Source organism: Heliangelus exortis, chromosome 15, assembly GCF_036169615.1.
Source record: "Heliangelus exortis chromosome 15, bHelExo1.hap1, whole genome shotgun sequence".
NCBI classification, from domain to species: domain Eukaryota; kingdom Metazoa; phylum Chordata; class Aves; order Apodiformes; family Trochilidae; genus Heliangelus; species Heliangelus exortis.
In genome coordinates this window covers 15,605,904-15,621,767 of record NC_092436.1, presented here as the reverse complement: position 1 = coordinate 15,621,767, position 15,864 = coordinate 15,605,904, and the positions used below count along the sequence as shown (strand labels likewise).

The window sequence follows — 15,864 nt, the reverse complement described above, 5'->3', positions numbered from 1 at the left end:
AAATGCTTCCCATCAATGACACCACCACAAAGATCATCACAGAGATGCCACAACATACCCTGTGTTCAGCAGACTACGACCAGCCCAGAAAGATGGGACGGGCCAGGAGGGCAAAGAGGAGGGACGAGGGGAGGCGGGGCAGGAAGGGGCGAGTGCCGGGACAGGGAGGGCCACTGACCGTGTCCAGCAGAGCGGGCGGCTCCGGCTGCGTCTCCTTCGCCGCGGCGCCGGGCGGCGGCGGGAAGTTGGGGCTGAAAACCATCAGATCGCTCTTGCCCGCGCCCTCCGCCACGCACAGGCTCCGGCTCTGCCGCTGCGAGTACGACCAGCTCCCCACTTCGCTGGCGCACACCAGCGTCGTCGGACCGGGCCCCGACACCACGCCCGCCCGCGGCGCCCACCGCGACGCCCCGTACAGCACCACCGCCAGCACGAACAGGCTCGACACCGCGCAGATCGCCACCACCAGCCACACGTTCGTCGACGCCGACGACAGCAACGAAACCTCCTCTGACACCGACGACGCCCGCGGACCCGACGACCCCGCCGCCGCCGCCGCCGCCGCCGCCTCCGCGCCCTCCACCACCGACACGCTCAGCGTGGCCGTCACCGAGCGCGGCGGCTCCCCGTGGTCCCGCACCACGATCAACAGCCTCTGACGCGGGCCGTCCGCCTCCTCCAGCGCCCGCGTCGTCCTCACCTCGCCGCTGTACAGACCCACGCGGAACGGCGCCTTCCCCCGCGGCTCCCACAGCTCGTACCGCAGCCACGCGTTGTACCCCGAGTCCGCGTCCACCGCGCGGATCTTCGCCACCACCTGCCCCGCCGGAGACCCCCACGACGCCCACGCCCACAAAGACGGAACCATGAGGGCCTCAGAACCCTCCCCGGGCCACGCCTCCAACGACCCGCCCGCTCCTCCTCTCGCTCCCCCGCCCGCCTCGGCGTCCGCACCGCCGCCCGCAGCCGGCAGCAGCGACGGCGCGTTGTCGTTCTCGTCCACCACGAACACCTGCACCGTCGCGTTGCCGCTCAGCGGCGGCTCCCCCGCGTCCACCGCCCGCACCTCGAACTCCAGCACCTGCACCTCCTCGTAGTCCAGCGCCTGCAGCGCCCACACGCGACCGCTCTCCGCGTCCACCGACACGTAGCTCGACGCCGACCGCCACCCCCCGACCGCCGCCTCCCACAACGAGTACCTCACGCGACCGTTCCCCGCCTCGTCCGGGTCACGCGCCCACACGCGACCCAGCTCCGCGCCCGCCGCGTTGTTCTCCCGCGTCAGCACCGTGTACACCGCCTGCGAGAAACTCGGCGCGTTGTCGTTCACGTCCGACACCGACACGCGCACCCCGCGCCTCCCCGACAGCGGCGGCGACCCGCCGTCCTCCGCCAACACCTCCACCTCGTACTCCGACACCCGCTCGCGGTCCAGCGCCTCACGCAGCACCAGCGAGTACGACCCCGACAACCTCGACACCAGACCGAACGGCGACGACGGACGCACCCAGCACCGCACCCGACCGTTCGCCCCCGAGTCACGGTCCGACACGCTCAGCAGGGCCACCACCGTCCCCACCGACGCCTCCTCCGACACCGGCACCGACAGCGACGTCACCCGCACCTCGGGCGCGTTGTCGTTCACGTCCAACACTTCCAGCTCCACGCTGCAGTGACCCGACAGCGGAGGGGTGCCACTGTCTCTCGCTTCAATACGAAAATCAAAGACACTGACGTCTTCAAAGTCCAGGGCGCCCGTCAGACGGATCTCCCCCGTCTTCGGGTTCACGGCAATCACATCTCTTCCACTCGGGGGAATGAAATTGGTTGCTGTGTAGGTCACCTCACTGTTGCTTCCCTCGTCCGGATCCGTGGCGTTCACCCGCGCCACCAATGTCCCCTCTGGAGCGTTCTCGGGCAGCTGCACTTTATACACGGACTGGTTGAACTGGGGCGCGTTGTCGTTGGCGTCCAGCACCGAGATCACCAGCTCCATCGTGCCCGTCAGAGACGGACGGCCCCCGTCACTCGCCGTCACCACCAGGCGGTGCACCGGAACCGTCTCCCGGTCCAGCGGTTTCGTTAATACAAGATCGGGCACAGTATTTCGCTCATTGGATTTTTGTACATCCAACACGAAGTGCTCGGTGGGGCTGAGCGTGTAGGAGAGCTGCGCGTTCGATCCGATATCTGCATCCGACGCGCCCTCCAGCGGGAAACGGGAACCGGGCACGGCGTTTAATTCCGGGATGCTGAGGTTTTTCCTGGCGACGGGGAAGACCGGGGCGTTGTCGTTGATGTCGGTGACCTCCAGCTCCACGTGGAAGACGCGCAGCGGCCGCTCCACCAGCACCTCCAGCCGCAGGGCGCACGGCGCGCTCTTCCCGCACAGCTCCTCCCGGTCCAGCCGCGAGCTCACCACCAGCGCCCCGCTCGCCCCGCTCACCTCCACGCTCGCCCGCCGGCCCTGCGCCACCAGCCGCAGCTGCCGCGCCTCCGCATCGCCCGCCTCCAGGCCCAGGTCCTGCGCCACACGCCCCACCACCGTCCCGACCTTGGCTTCCTCCGACACCGAGTACCGCACCTGACCCACCGACACCCACCACGCCGCCTGCACCAACAACAACACCCGCAGCACCGCACCGCAACACACCGACATCGCTCACACCGCCGCCGCCGCCGCCTCTGCCCCCCGCTCCCCGCACGGCTCCTACCGCCGCCGCCCGCACGCACCGGCTCTGCTGCCCGGGGCTCTCCGCCGCCCCCCCGCACTCACAGCCGGGCTCTCCGCCGCACCGGGGCGGAGCCGCCTCGCCGATCGCCGCCGTTTCTGAGCCTGCAGCGACACCGTGTGCTGCTCCCAACACCCAACACGCTCCGTGACACCCACAGCCTCTGAGGTTCCGACATTCTCATTTTCACCCCCGTCGCTTTCTCCTCTTGGAGTCTTTCCTGTTCTTCTTTCTTTCTCTCTTCTTTTTTCCGCCGTCTCATTATTACTTCTTCCTTTCTCACTCACTCGTTGGTCCCTCGAAGAAACCTTTGTCTCGTAGTTCCTCTCCTTTTTTCTTCTTCTATTTTCCTTTTTCCTGCATTGTTTTCTTTTACTAAGTTTTCATCTTCCCGCTCTGCTTTTTTTTCGTTCCTTTTTTCTTGCCAATCCATCCTCCTTTTTTCTTCTTCCTCTCTCCTCTTTTTCCTCCATTTCTTTTTGGCCATGTCATGCTCAACTCTTTTGCCTCCTTTCCTTTTCTTCACATCCTTATCTCTTCTCCTCTCCTATCAGCTACCCACTCACCTCCGGCTGCGAAGACGAGACATCAGACACGGAGCCAGCAGGACTAATTACGCTGCAATTAGTGCTCATTATGGGCTATCAGAGCCGGAGAGCGGCTCTCTAACCATAGGGGACGCTCTTCGGGACCAGCTCTGATCAGCGTCTCATCCACTGCCAACACCACATCGCCAGTGGGAGAGAAATAAAACCAAAGGGGTGGGAGTTTCTGCCAAGAGGGGAGAGAAAACCAAAGGATCCATCCCACCATACCCAATCACCAGGGCTTCCAACATCTGAACCATGGACAGCACATTCTCTGTTCCCTGGCAAGAGGGATGCACAGACAGATAAAATACGAGAGCTTCAGAGAAGGCTGGCAGCAGGATCCACACCTGGAAAAGTTTCTCTTTGACCAACAATATTCCTAATCAACAAAAATCAATTAAAGGCAAGTTTGGCAAATGCCATCACATCTGGCAGCAACACAAAGAGAAAGGAGTGGGAGGATTTGCAGAACTTCTGGATGTTCTCAGAGGAGCCCTGGAAAGCAGCTCCATACACAGGGACACTTCTCCAGGCTTTCTGCTGGCACCTGCTCTTTTATCCCATGGGAAAACACATCAGCTGAGAGGGTATTTTCCATTTCCCTCCCAGTGACCCAGCCCATGTTCTACCCAGAATCTCCACTGCCCTCAGGTAACACTTCTCCCTGCTCAGGGTCACAGTCCCCATGACACATGTCCAGGCCCCACTCACATGCTCCTCACCACAGAACCCGGGTCCTGCTCCAGCTCAACATCTGAAGCCTGGGCTGAGCATAACCCAGGCCTTTGCACATCCACACCTTCCCTCACTCAGAGCCAGCACTGACACCATACCCAGACATTGCTCCACCACAAGAATGCCTCCCACTCAGAAACCCCTCTCTGAGCATGACACAGCCCTCTCTGCTCAGAGCTGTGACACAGTCCACACCCACTGCACTCTTCAAGACAATAACATCAAGTGCTGAAGCATCACAACACTCACAGAGTCAACAGGATGGACAACCCATTCATATACTTATGGAATTCTTGAAGAGTCTGTGATTAGAGCTGTGACAGCTCCGATCCCAGTTCTCATGGATTTTATTGTTTGGGAAAATCACACCAAAAGCAGAAGCACACGTGCACACACGGTACCAGGTAGTGGGGAGAATTCTTACCATAGAAGAACAGGGCTGGACTGCTCTGCAGGGATTGGCAGGTACTCCCCACACATCAGAATGAGCCACACATGATAACAAGACACAGCATCTCTACTGGGGCTAAATTTGCAAGCACACAAGGAGGGGAAGTCAAGAACACAAAGATGACACCCACGTCTTCACTTGTCCTCTATATATCCTGACTAAGGGGGACAAAGAAATTACTACTGCAAGATCACAGCCATGAAACACCATTTCCCATCATAACCAAGTGATCATCACAGTCTCTGGATGATGCCTTCACACCTGGTCTGGAGGCCATGAACACTAACAACAATATTCTGTATTTCTAGAGGCCCCAACAGGATCACAGGCACAAAACCCTGTGCACCAGGCATCTTCCCAAGGCTTTCTACTGGAATCTTCTATCCCAGGCCCTGGATAATGACATCTCCAGCTACACAGGAATTCTCTAATCCTTCCACAAAGACAGACTCTGTTCCACACAGTATCTCCATTTCCTCAGGGAAGACTCTTCCCTGCTCAAAGTCACACTCCCCATGACTGATACCCCAGGCCCTACTCAGTGACACTTCCAGCATTGTTGCCACAGTGCTCAGACATTGCTCCACCACTACAGCCTGCCCCAAAAATTAAACCCTCTCTAAGGGTGACCCAAATCTTCACACACCCTCACCTTCCCTCACAACTGGAACACAGAACATATGGAGAAGACACAGGGTCTATCAGGCACTTCCAGGCTCTTCCAGGCTGCATGAACTTCACCAGGAATCTCAGGAGATTTTTCAGCAAGCTCAGATGAAAACATCACAGAGCTACATGTTGGAGTTACTCAAGTTACTCAGGTCACCAGATTGGTGACAGCTCTGATCAAACTCCAGACAGATTTCACTCTTCAAGTGAACCACAGCGAATACAGAAGCACAAAAAAACTCCCAGTAGCAACTGAGTGGGAGAAGATGGACCATGGGAAACCAGAGCTGGGTGCTGTGAAGGATTTGGCATGTGGGTGCACATAACCCAATCAGAGTGTGGCAAGGAGACTCAGCACAGAAATGTTACACACCTGGGAACTCCTCTACACGTGGGAAAGGTAACACATCTGTTTGTGGAGAAGGTGTCAAAACACCTCCAACAGCCAAGAGGAATGATTTCCTTCAGTGGAAGAACAACCCTGTGCTGATGAGCACAGCACCAAGATGGATGGAAAACATAATTTGGGGCTTTTGTAATGAAGGCTCGCAGGGTTCTGTAAGCCTGTCAGTGCTTATATATATATTGAAAGAACATCACAGCAGGGCACCACACCTTGTATCACGTCACTTCTCCAGCCAGGAACAAGAGTCAAGTGCATGAACTCTGGTGGAGTGTGAAGAGAAAAACGAAATTCTCATTTCTGACACTTACCTTAGGTCACACTCCTCTCCCTGAACACTTTTTACTTCTAAGTAGCAGGACCAACACATTTGGAAAAAGAAAATAGGAAAAGTCCATATTGCCTTCCCAACTTCCTTAATGACCCCAGGTAAGAAAACCAAAGACAAAACACAGTACAGGGAGAGAAATCACCAAGCCCTAATTGTCAACAGGCACCGAGCCTCTTGCAGAGGACAATCAAATAAAGGACAGTTTTCAATACAAAACCACACCAGATACCACCCCGGTCAGCCGTAATCATAGGAAAATACAGATGTAAATAACAATTAGAGGACTGTCACCACCACAGCCCAAAACCTGATATCTCTCTTTGCCCACCTGCAGAATTCAACAGCCGAAGGGGCTTTGTACCCCAGGGCAGATGCAAAGGTCCCAATAACACTCTGAAGCACCCGGTCACCCACAGACAACAGGAAATAAGGGACGGACAAAGCTACGACCAACCCAGAAACATGGGACGGACCAAGAGGGCTAAGAGGAGGGGCCAAAGGGGCGAGTGCCGGGACAGGGAGGGCCACTGACCGTGTCCAGCAGAGCGGGCGGCTCCGGCTGCGTCTCCTTCGCCGCGGCGCCGGGCGGCGGCGGGAAGTTGGGGCTGAAAACCATCAGATCGCTCTTGCCCGCGCCCTCCGCCACGCACAGGCTCCGGCTCTGCCGCTGCGAGTACGACCAGCTCCCCACTTCGCTGGCGCACACCAGCGTCGTCGGACCGGGCCCCGACACCACGCCCGCCCGCGGCGCCCACCGCGACGCCCCGTACAGCACCACCGCCAGCACGAACAGGCTCGACACCGCGCAGATCGCCACCACCAGCCACACGTTCGTCGACGCCGACGACAGCAACGAAACCTCCTCTGACACCGACGACGCCCGCGGACCCGACGACCCCGCCGCCACCGCCGCCGCCGCCGCCTCCGCGCCCTCCACCACCGACACGCTCAGCGTGGCCGTCACCGAGCGCGGCGGCTCCCCGTGGTCCCGCACCACGATCAACAGCCTCTGACGCGGGCCGTCCGCCTCCTCCAGCGCCCGCGTCGTCCTCACCTCGCCGCTGTACAGACCCACGCGGAACGGCGCCTTCCCCCGCGGCTCCCACAGCTCGTACCGCAGCCACGCGTTGTACCCCGAGTCCGCGTCCACCGCGCGGATCTTCGCCACCACCTGCCCCGCCGGAGACCCCCACGACGCCCACGCCCACAAAGACGGAACCATGGCCTCAGAACCCTCCCCGGACCACGCCTCCAACGACCCGCCCGCTCCTCCTCTCGCTCCCCCGCCCGCCTCCGCACCCGCACCGCCGCCCGCAGCCGGCAGCAGCGACGGCGCGTTGTCGTTCTCGTCCACCACGAACACCTGCACCGTCGCGTTGCCGCTCAGCGGCGGCTCCCCCGCGTCCACCGCCCGCACCTCGAACTCCAGCACCTGCACCTCCTCGTAGTCCAGCGCCTGCAGCGCCCACACGCGACCGCTCTCCGCGTCCACCGACACGTAGCTCGACGCCGACCGCCACCCCCCGACCGCCGCCTCCCACAACGAGTACCTCACGCGACCGTTCCCCGCCTCGTCCGGGTCACGCGCCCACACGCGACCCAGCTCCGCGCCCGCCGCGTTGTTCTCCCGCGTCAGCACCGTGTACACCGCCTGCGAGAAACTCGGCGCGTTGTCGTTCACGTCCGACACCGACACGCGCACCCCGCGCCTCCCCGACAGCGGCGGCGACCCGCCGTCCTCCGCCAACACCTCCACCTCGTACTCCGACACCCGCTCGCGGTCCAGCGCCTCACGCAGCACCAGCGAGTACGACCCCGACAACCTCGACACCAGACCGAACGGCGACGACGGACGCACCCAGCACCGCACCCGACCGTTCGCCCCCGAGTCACGGTCCGACACGCTCAGCAGGGCCACCACCGTCCCCACCGACGCCTCCTCCGACACCGGCACCGACAGCGACGTCACCCGCACCTCGGGCGCGTTGTCGTTCACGTCCAACACCTCCACCACCACTTTACAGTGACCCGACAGAGGAGGGGTGCCACTGTCTCTCGCTTCGACCATGATCTCATAACTGTTCATTTCTTCATAGTCCAACTTCCCTCGGAGTCTTATTTCCCCTTTCTTTTCATCGACAGAGAACATTTCTTTAACCGTTGCAGTGACATATTTACCAAATAAATACAGAATCTCACTATTGATCCCTTCATCTATATCCATCGCACTGAGCGTGATTAGTAACGTCCCGAGCTGTGAACCCTCTAGGATTCTCACGTTGTACACGGACTGGTTGAACTGGGGCGCGTTGTCGTTGGCGTCCAGCACCGAGATCACCAGCTCCATCGTGCCCGTCAGAGACGGACGGCCCCCGTCACTCGCCGTCACCACCAGGCGGTGCACCGGAACCGTCTCCCGGTCCAGAGGTTTCGTTAATACAAGAGCTAAAGACGCGCTCTGGTCGTTATTCCCTTGGTGATCAAGAGAGAAGTGCTCGGTGGAGCTGAGCGTGTAGGAGAGCTGCGCGTTCGATCCGATATCTGCATCCGACGCGCCCTCCAGCGGGAAACGGGAACCCGGTACCGTGGTTAATTCCGCGATAGCCAAGGCTTGTTCGTTCACACGGAATATCGGGGCGTTGTCGTTGATGTCGGTGACCTCCAGCTCCACGTGGAAGACGCGCAGCGGCCGCTCCACCAGCACCTCCAGCCGCAGGGCGCACGGCGCGCTCTTCCCGCACAGCTCCTCCCGGTCCAGCCGCGAGCTCACCACCAGCGCCCCGCTCGCCCCGCTCACCTCCACGCTCGCCCGCCGGCCCTGCGCCACCAGCCGCAGCCGCCGCGCCTCCGCATCGCCCGCCTCCAGGCCCAGGTCCTGCGCCACACGCCCCACCACCGTCCCGACCTTGGCTTCCTCCGACACCGAGTACCGCACCTGACCCACCGACACCCGCCACGCCGCCTGCACCAACAACAACACCCGCAGCACCGCACCCAAGCAGGACCGCGGAGATCCACAGCCGCGCATCATCACCACCGATTCTTGCTTCTCTCCCCGTGTCGTCAGGGCTCTTTTTATGGAAAGGCTTCCCGCTGTGCGCTGCTCAATAATCCTGTCTCAGGCGCTGCACGTCCTCTTCTCTGCTGCTCATCCTCTTGTCTGCGGTCTCTTTTTTTTTTCACGAGCACCGGAAGGTGTTTCCCCGCCCTTCCCCCGGTTTAATCCTACGTTTTTTAGGTCAGAGCGGCATCATGTGGCGCTCTGCACGAATTGCCTCTTGCGGCTGTCCGCGGTTTACTTACCTTTGACGTTTTCCATTCTTCAAAGCTGAAGTTTTCCACTTCAGGTCTTTCTCTCTTTGCCAAGTACGTACCCCCAGCCTTTTCGTCCTCCCGGTCTATAATTTCAAGATTCTCCCCTGCTCCTCCGCAGATTTCCTGTCGGCCCCTTTGTCTTAAATACAGTGCTTTTTGCCAATTGCAACTGATTTAAGACCTGAATTCTGTTGTTCGGTTAAAACATGCAGAGAAATCCCATCAAATGTTTCCGTCTTCTCGGAGTGGGGGGCGGGGTTGTCGCCTCATCTTGATTTGTAGTCCCTTTCATTAGGGTGAGTGCCCCAAAAATCATCTTTCACATTTGTTTTCTTAATGAAATCGTCTTGCTATAAATTACATTGAATATATTTTCCGATTAGTGATGCAGGTCTTAAGATGACCTTAGTTTTGTTTCCTCTATTAGAAACCCTAAAATTTAATTAAAATTTTCCGGAAAATCATACTTGTTCCACGAGCAATTCTATACATTTCTTGCAACTGAATATTTCTGGAAGTATTTTTCAACCAAAACACCGATGCTGTGAGGGGTCTTGTACGGAAGGAAAAAGGGAAACCGGGACACAGATCCCCTTCTCGCCGGCACTAGTTTCTCCACACAGCACCCGTCTGAGGGTACAGGAGGGTGAAATGGTTCGGCGATCAATCCTTCACCCATCAGCTCTGTGGCAGCTCAAGTGGCCGCCCTGCTACGAACATGAGTGGAAACGGGACGTAGGAGGAGAGGGGACTCTGAGAAATGTGGGTTACACCGCGTTTACCCCTACTCGGAGCCATGGAGGGAGGGGAACACCGAGGGCAGAGGTGAGAAGAGATGAGGCCAACACGCGCGGTGACCCCAGTCCCAGGGGTCAGGATTTTCGACCACCCTTTGAAGCTTGGGCCAAAATCCTTCACTCGCCCCCCACAGCTCTCATTCGCCCTCCTTGGCATTCACCAGCCCCAGCCCCAGCCCCGGGGCCGCTTCCTGCAGCCATTCTAAGGATGAGAACAACTTCTGCCCCTGCAGCTCATGTACACGGACCACAGCGAAAAAAAAAAAAAAAAAAAAAAAAAAAAATTAAACATGATTTGTACCCACTGACCTTTTTGTTTCTTTGTCCGACTGATCTCCGGCTCAGACGGAATGTGCCACAGGAAGCACTCAGGCTTTCCATGGACAACGATGATTTCTTGATTCCAGATCCATCCCTGATGTCCTTTTGTATGCCTTACACCATCAGAACGCAAAGATGAACTCTTCTTACTGCGTCTTTGTAACTTACCTGCATTTCCTTATCCTTTTACTCCCTTGAGGAAGACATTCAGGCAGATCCGTTTCAAATCCCAAATCCATGTGGGAGTTCAGCCTCGGAGTCTTTCCCTCCAGCTCTGCTCTCGGTAAGAGGCAAAAGGGACCTCAGGCAGACACTGCTGCTCCGGGAATTCGGATTTTAGAAGCCCATTAGCACATCCCTATCGCCTTCTTAACACACACACGTTTTGTCCTTTTCCACTGGTTTTCTGCAGTCTCACACTGTCCCTAACCTAAACCACAGGAAAACAGAGATAATTCTATCCTATCAAGTAAAACAGGATTTGTTAATTTCTTCCAGCTGCAGGCGACAGAATTGATCTTTTGTGTGCCAGAACTAACGAGTAAGACTCCAACAGGCTACGATTTTCGTCGAGCTCCCGAGTTTCCTGGCAGTTTATTTTAATTCACGCAGCAAAAGAAAATAAGGATTTGGGTAGAGATCAATGTCTTGACTCTTAGATACCAAGAGATGCTGAGACAGATCTTCTGTTAACGACTTTGCCACTGTCTCTCCGTGTGAGTCCAGGATGAGAGGTGTTTAAGCAGGATGGGTGTGTTTTGTTGGTTTGGGCTTTTTTGTTTGGTGGTTTTTGAGTTTTTTTGGTTTTTTGGTTGTTGGGTTTTTTGTTTCTTTTGGGGGGGGTATGTTGGTGGGGTTTTTTTTGGTGTTTGGTTTTGATTTTTTTTTTTTTAGGGTGTGCATTTTTCTTTGGGTCTTTGGGTGTTTTTGTTTGTTTCTACTTACCTGCTGTCTAAGTTAGTCCACTTACCTGCAACAACTCGATCTCCTCTGGAGGAATATTTAATGCCAGGTTCATAGGGATGATAATATTATGCCGATGTGAGGAAAAGGAGCACCGTTTTATTTTCAAGTATTTTAGAGCCGTGCGAGGGTTTTAGTTAAGCTTGCTGCAAAATGTAGCAGGGACAAGATGAGAAGCATCCATTGGTTCGCTCACAGAGAGAGGATACTGTGTCCCTTTCCTTCGGGTCTAAATAATTGTCTGCATCATTTGTATATCCACGGAGCAGCAGCTTCACAAAACAAGATATCCGACCTTAACCAGAGATAAAGGTGTTTCTGAATATGAAGGAAAAAAAAAAAAAAAACCCAAACAAACCACAAACAGCCCAAACAGGATAACCTGCACGTCGGAAGAGTTTTCTTGATTACTCAAGTCCTTGGAAAATTCTCAAATTCTGATGAAATCCTGAAATCCAGCAATGTAGCTACTACGTGAGCAGCAGCAGGGGAGTGGGTAGCACTGCTTACCCTTAATCATTCATCATTGCAGCTTTCCACTCCTACCCCAGACGTACACAGAAGTTGCATTCTACCCCACCGGTATTCAAAATGAGAAGCCGTGAAGGTTCTTTTATATGAAGGTTCTTCTCCTATTCTTTATAGGAAAGCTGAGATGATCCTGCAAAAAACACCCGAGCTGCTGGAAGGCTTAGTGTAGCCTTTTCAACTTTGATCAGTCTCAGAGCATGCCCTGCGCCTGTGACTAAGAAGTAAGACGTGAGGAGTGGTGGTAACTAAGAAGTAAGACGTGAGGAGTGCTGATCCACACTAAGAAAGAACCTGTACCGAAAAATATCAGTAAACGCAACTTACCTTCATACCCCCACAGCCCACCAGGTGCCCGGGCGTTACTCTGAGCCTCCTTTATTAGTCAGAAGGGGTGAAAACCCGGTTAAACTGTTGGGGAAAAATCACGACGAATTTGGAATATCTTCAGGCTAAGCTCAGAAGGCTGGATTCTTAGAAAAGCAGCCCAAAGGATCAGCTCCCGCCGTGCTTCAGGTAGTGGAGACACGGACACTTCCAGGGACGTTTGGAAAGCTCCAGTTCCAAGTGCCGCTGAACTCAAACTGTGACAGGATGAGACAGGAACCAGAGAATCAGCCAGACGGAGAAAAAAAAGCAGCAGCTGCTGCGGCAGAATCGCGGCTGTGACACCCGGGACACCTCCAGCTTTATCACCCCGAGGTGAAAAGTGCCTCTCAGCAGCTTCACATCCCTTGACGGAGATCCAGAAAGAACCTGACACCTCCTGAAGGGCAGGAGAGCCCCCAGCTCACACTGACGATTTTTTTTTTTCCTGCAGAGAGGCTCCTTCACGCTTCTTCAACGCCACTGAGCGGTTGCAGCACGGCACAGAAAAGCCAAGGTCGGGTTTCAAAGCCCTCTAGAGACTGAACGCTTTCAGAACAGCCTCTCCCATCCATCAAGACGGCCCGAATCACCGAAAGAGGAACTGGGTCAGATCGAAGGGGGTGACCCGGTTGCCCAGCGCCGAGGGGTATGGTCCTCGCTTCTTTGTATCACCTTCAGCAACCACCCAATGCAACGGGGGCAGGCTCAGAGAGCCGGCAAAGCTCTGTTCCTTTCCACCCGTGTCTTCAGAACGCTGCGCCAGAGCCAGAGCCTCCCTCCCTCCGTGTTTTTGGGAAGCTGCCGGGGATGCCCATCGCAACGCACCCACCCGCGGGCGCTCAGCCCGTCACTCGGACGGTGACAGGACCCAGAGCAGGGTGACAGGAGGGTGACAAGAGGCCTTTTTGTAGGCTCCCAGTTCCCCCCAGCAAGCCCAGCTCCCGGCTCCTTCAGCATCCCGCAGCTCGCTTGCGGGGCGGCTCAGCTCCAGGCTCAGCCGGGCTCTCCCGGGCAGAGAGTAGCGGTCTCGGCTAGGAAGAGCATGGAAAAAAAAAAAAATATAATAATTAAAAAATCAGCCACTTCCAACGCGCTCCCAAACCGGCGCGTCCCTCCCCGGGAGGACACGGATCCGCTCCCCATCCCCGCCGGGGCTCCGCAGCGCTCCAGGAGCATCGGCGGAGCAGGCGGATCCCGGCCCCGCTTCCTGCCCGCTGCCGGAAGTACCGGAAGCCGCTGCTGCTGCCGCCGAGACCGGGGACCGACAGCGGCCACTCCCGCTCGGCGGGGTCTGGGCTCCCGTTCATCCCCCGAGAAGGGGAAGCGGTGGCTTCACCCTCAGCCGCCGGTGGGCGCGCACCCCTTCCCTTCCCTTCCCTTCCCTTCCCTTCCCTTCCCTTCCCCTTCCCTTCCCCTTCCCTTCCCCTTCCCTTCCCCTTCCCTTCCCCTTCCCTTCCCCTTCCCTTCCCCTTCCCTGCCCTTCCCTTCCGCTTCCCTTCCGCTTCCCCTTCCCCTTCCCCTTCCCTTCCCCTCCCTTTCCTGCACTTCCCTCCCCTCCTCTCCCTTTCCCTTCCCTTCCCGTGAGCTTTTCCACGTGTGAAGTGTCACTTAAGGGAGTTAAGGATAATCTGTACCTTTGCCCCACCAGATCCTGGTCAGGAGCAATTAACAGCTCCAGCAATTAACATTCTGGCTCCTCCTCCCGTGATGACAGCCCCTGTGGAAACCCCATCCATGCCCCAGCTTTCCTCAGTTAACAGAAATGACCTCTAGGTCTTTGCAGCACCCCACAAGTCCCCGTTTTTCCCAGGGGACAGCAGGCACTGAGACACGGTGATGGGTGGGATCCAGGTTGCCCAGAGAAACTGCTGCCACATCCCTGGAAATATTCCAGGCCCAGGAGCAACCTGGTGTCCATGGCACAGAGGTGGGGCTGGGTGAGCTTTAAGCTCCCTCCCAACCCAACCCATTCCATGAGCCATAGAATCAGATGAATGAATCATATGAATAGGATGAAGGAATCCTATGAATCTATTCCATGAATCTATTGATTCTGTGATTTCATGATTCTACCTGGCAGCAGTTCTTCTCCTGGCCCAAGAGCCCTTTGAGTTCTGGAAAGGATCTCAAAAAAGAGAGTGAGTTTCCCAAGGGCTGCAGAGGTGATGCCCACACTTGGCCTGGATCCCAGTTCTCTGTGCATCCATGTGGGATCCTGTCCCAGGGACAGGATCAGCAATAACCATTGCCTTTCATTTCCTAAGTTAATTCCCCAAGCACCATTAGAGCTACCACTCGAGAGCAGATGGTTGCCCTCCATCCTCAGGTTCATCCAGGACAGATTGCATACAATTTATTAATAACCCAACAGATGCTTGGGCACTTTCCAGCTCAGATTATATTTCCTGATTGCTCAAATCCCAGCACGGTGGAGCTGTTCATTTATTTTCCACCTCTCCTCTTTGTGCCTCGCCAGCACCAACCTGACACAGATGGAAAAGATGTAATTTTTGTCTACCCCACCTCCATCCTGCCTGTAAGGATCTGGGAACTGGATGGGGTCTGATGCCAGCCTTGATTTGGACCTCTCAGCCCCTGTGTCTCCGGGAGAACCCCCACTGCCTGCAGCTGGGGCTGCCCCACTCCTCACCAGCCCAGCAGGGACCCAGTTGGACCCTCCAACTAAACCAGCAGGGATTTATGCCCCTTGTTTCCCAGGATTATGTTAATTGGGTTGCAAAGAGCCAAGTCTGGGAGCTGCTTTGTGAGTCGAGGTGAAATTAAAACAACCCCACAAAGAAAACCAACACTGCCCTCAGCACAACCTCCCCTGGTAGGGGCAGTCAGAGGCAGAGCTGGGGGCTGGTGACCCCATCTACCTCCTGGTCTTTAAAGAGGGGGGGGATGTGTGAGGAGAAATTGCTTTCTGCCCCGTGAGACCCCTCCAGAACTAGCTAAGATGCTCCAAGCTCCAGCAAAAGCCATCACAGACCTTTCAGCAACACTACGTTCAATTTTAATGCATAAAATGGGCTTTTCTTTGCTCTGTGGGGAGAAGCACAAAAGCAGCAGGTTGTTTATGCTACTGAATAAATCAAATGCAGGTCTCAGAGAGATCTTATGCAAACCACTTACCTTGAAACACACCCCCCCGGGAAAGGGAGCTCTGGAGAGATGCACAGTGAGTGTTTGACATCACCAGAGCAGCAGCCAGGCAGCTGGATCAGCACCAGTTTGCAGCAGGCACCATCAAGGCAGGGCCTGGGGATAAAATCTGGGATGTAAAAGTCACTGGGAAGGTGGAAGTGGCAGGACACGGGGGGCTGAAGTTGAGAGGGTGATGCAGGAGCTGAGCCTAAAGGCTAAAAGCTGAAACCAAGTCCTGAAGTGGAGGGTTAATTGTTGAAGTGGGAGTTTGGAGGGCAAGGGCATTTATTATCAGAATTCATGCCTTGGTGTGGTTTTAAAATAAAAATAGGAAGCATGGAAATCTTTTCTGCTCGGTGGCAGCTGAGCTCGTTAAAAGGCACATCACTTTCTGTGGATGCAGGTGAGAGACACTCTCAGCAATAACAGCAGAAGAATATTAAAGTCTGTTACATTTTTCATAACTCCTGACATTTGCAATATAATTCCACTTCCTTGCCTCCACCGTGCTCC

General features: G+C 56.1%; 2 pseudogenes; both read right to left on the bottom strand.

Annotated features, from left to right (window-relative positions):
• Window positions 1-73: 73 nt before the first annotated feature.
• LOC139803236 (protocadherin alpha-3 pseudogene) lies at window positions 74-3,033 on the bottom strand (annotated as a pseudogene).
• Window positions 3,034-6,220: 3,187 nt separating this feature from the next.
• Window positions 6,221-9,187, bottom strand: LOC139803038 (protocadherin alpha-5 pseudogene; annotated as a pseudogene).
• Window positions 9,188-15,864: the final 6,677 nt, after the last annotated feature.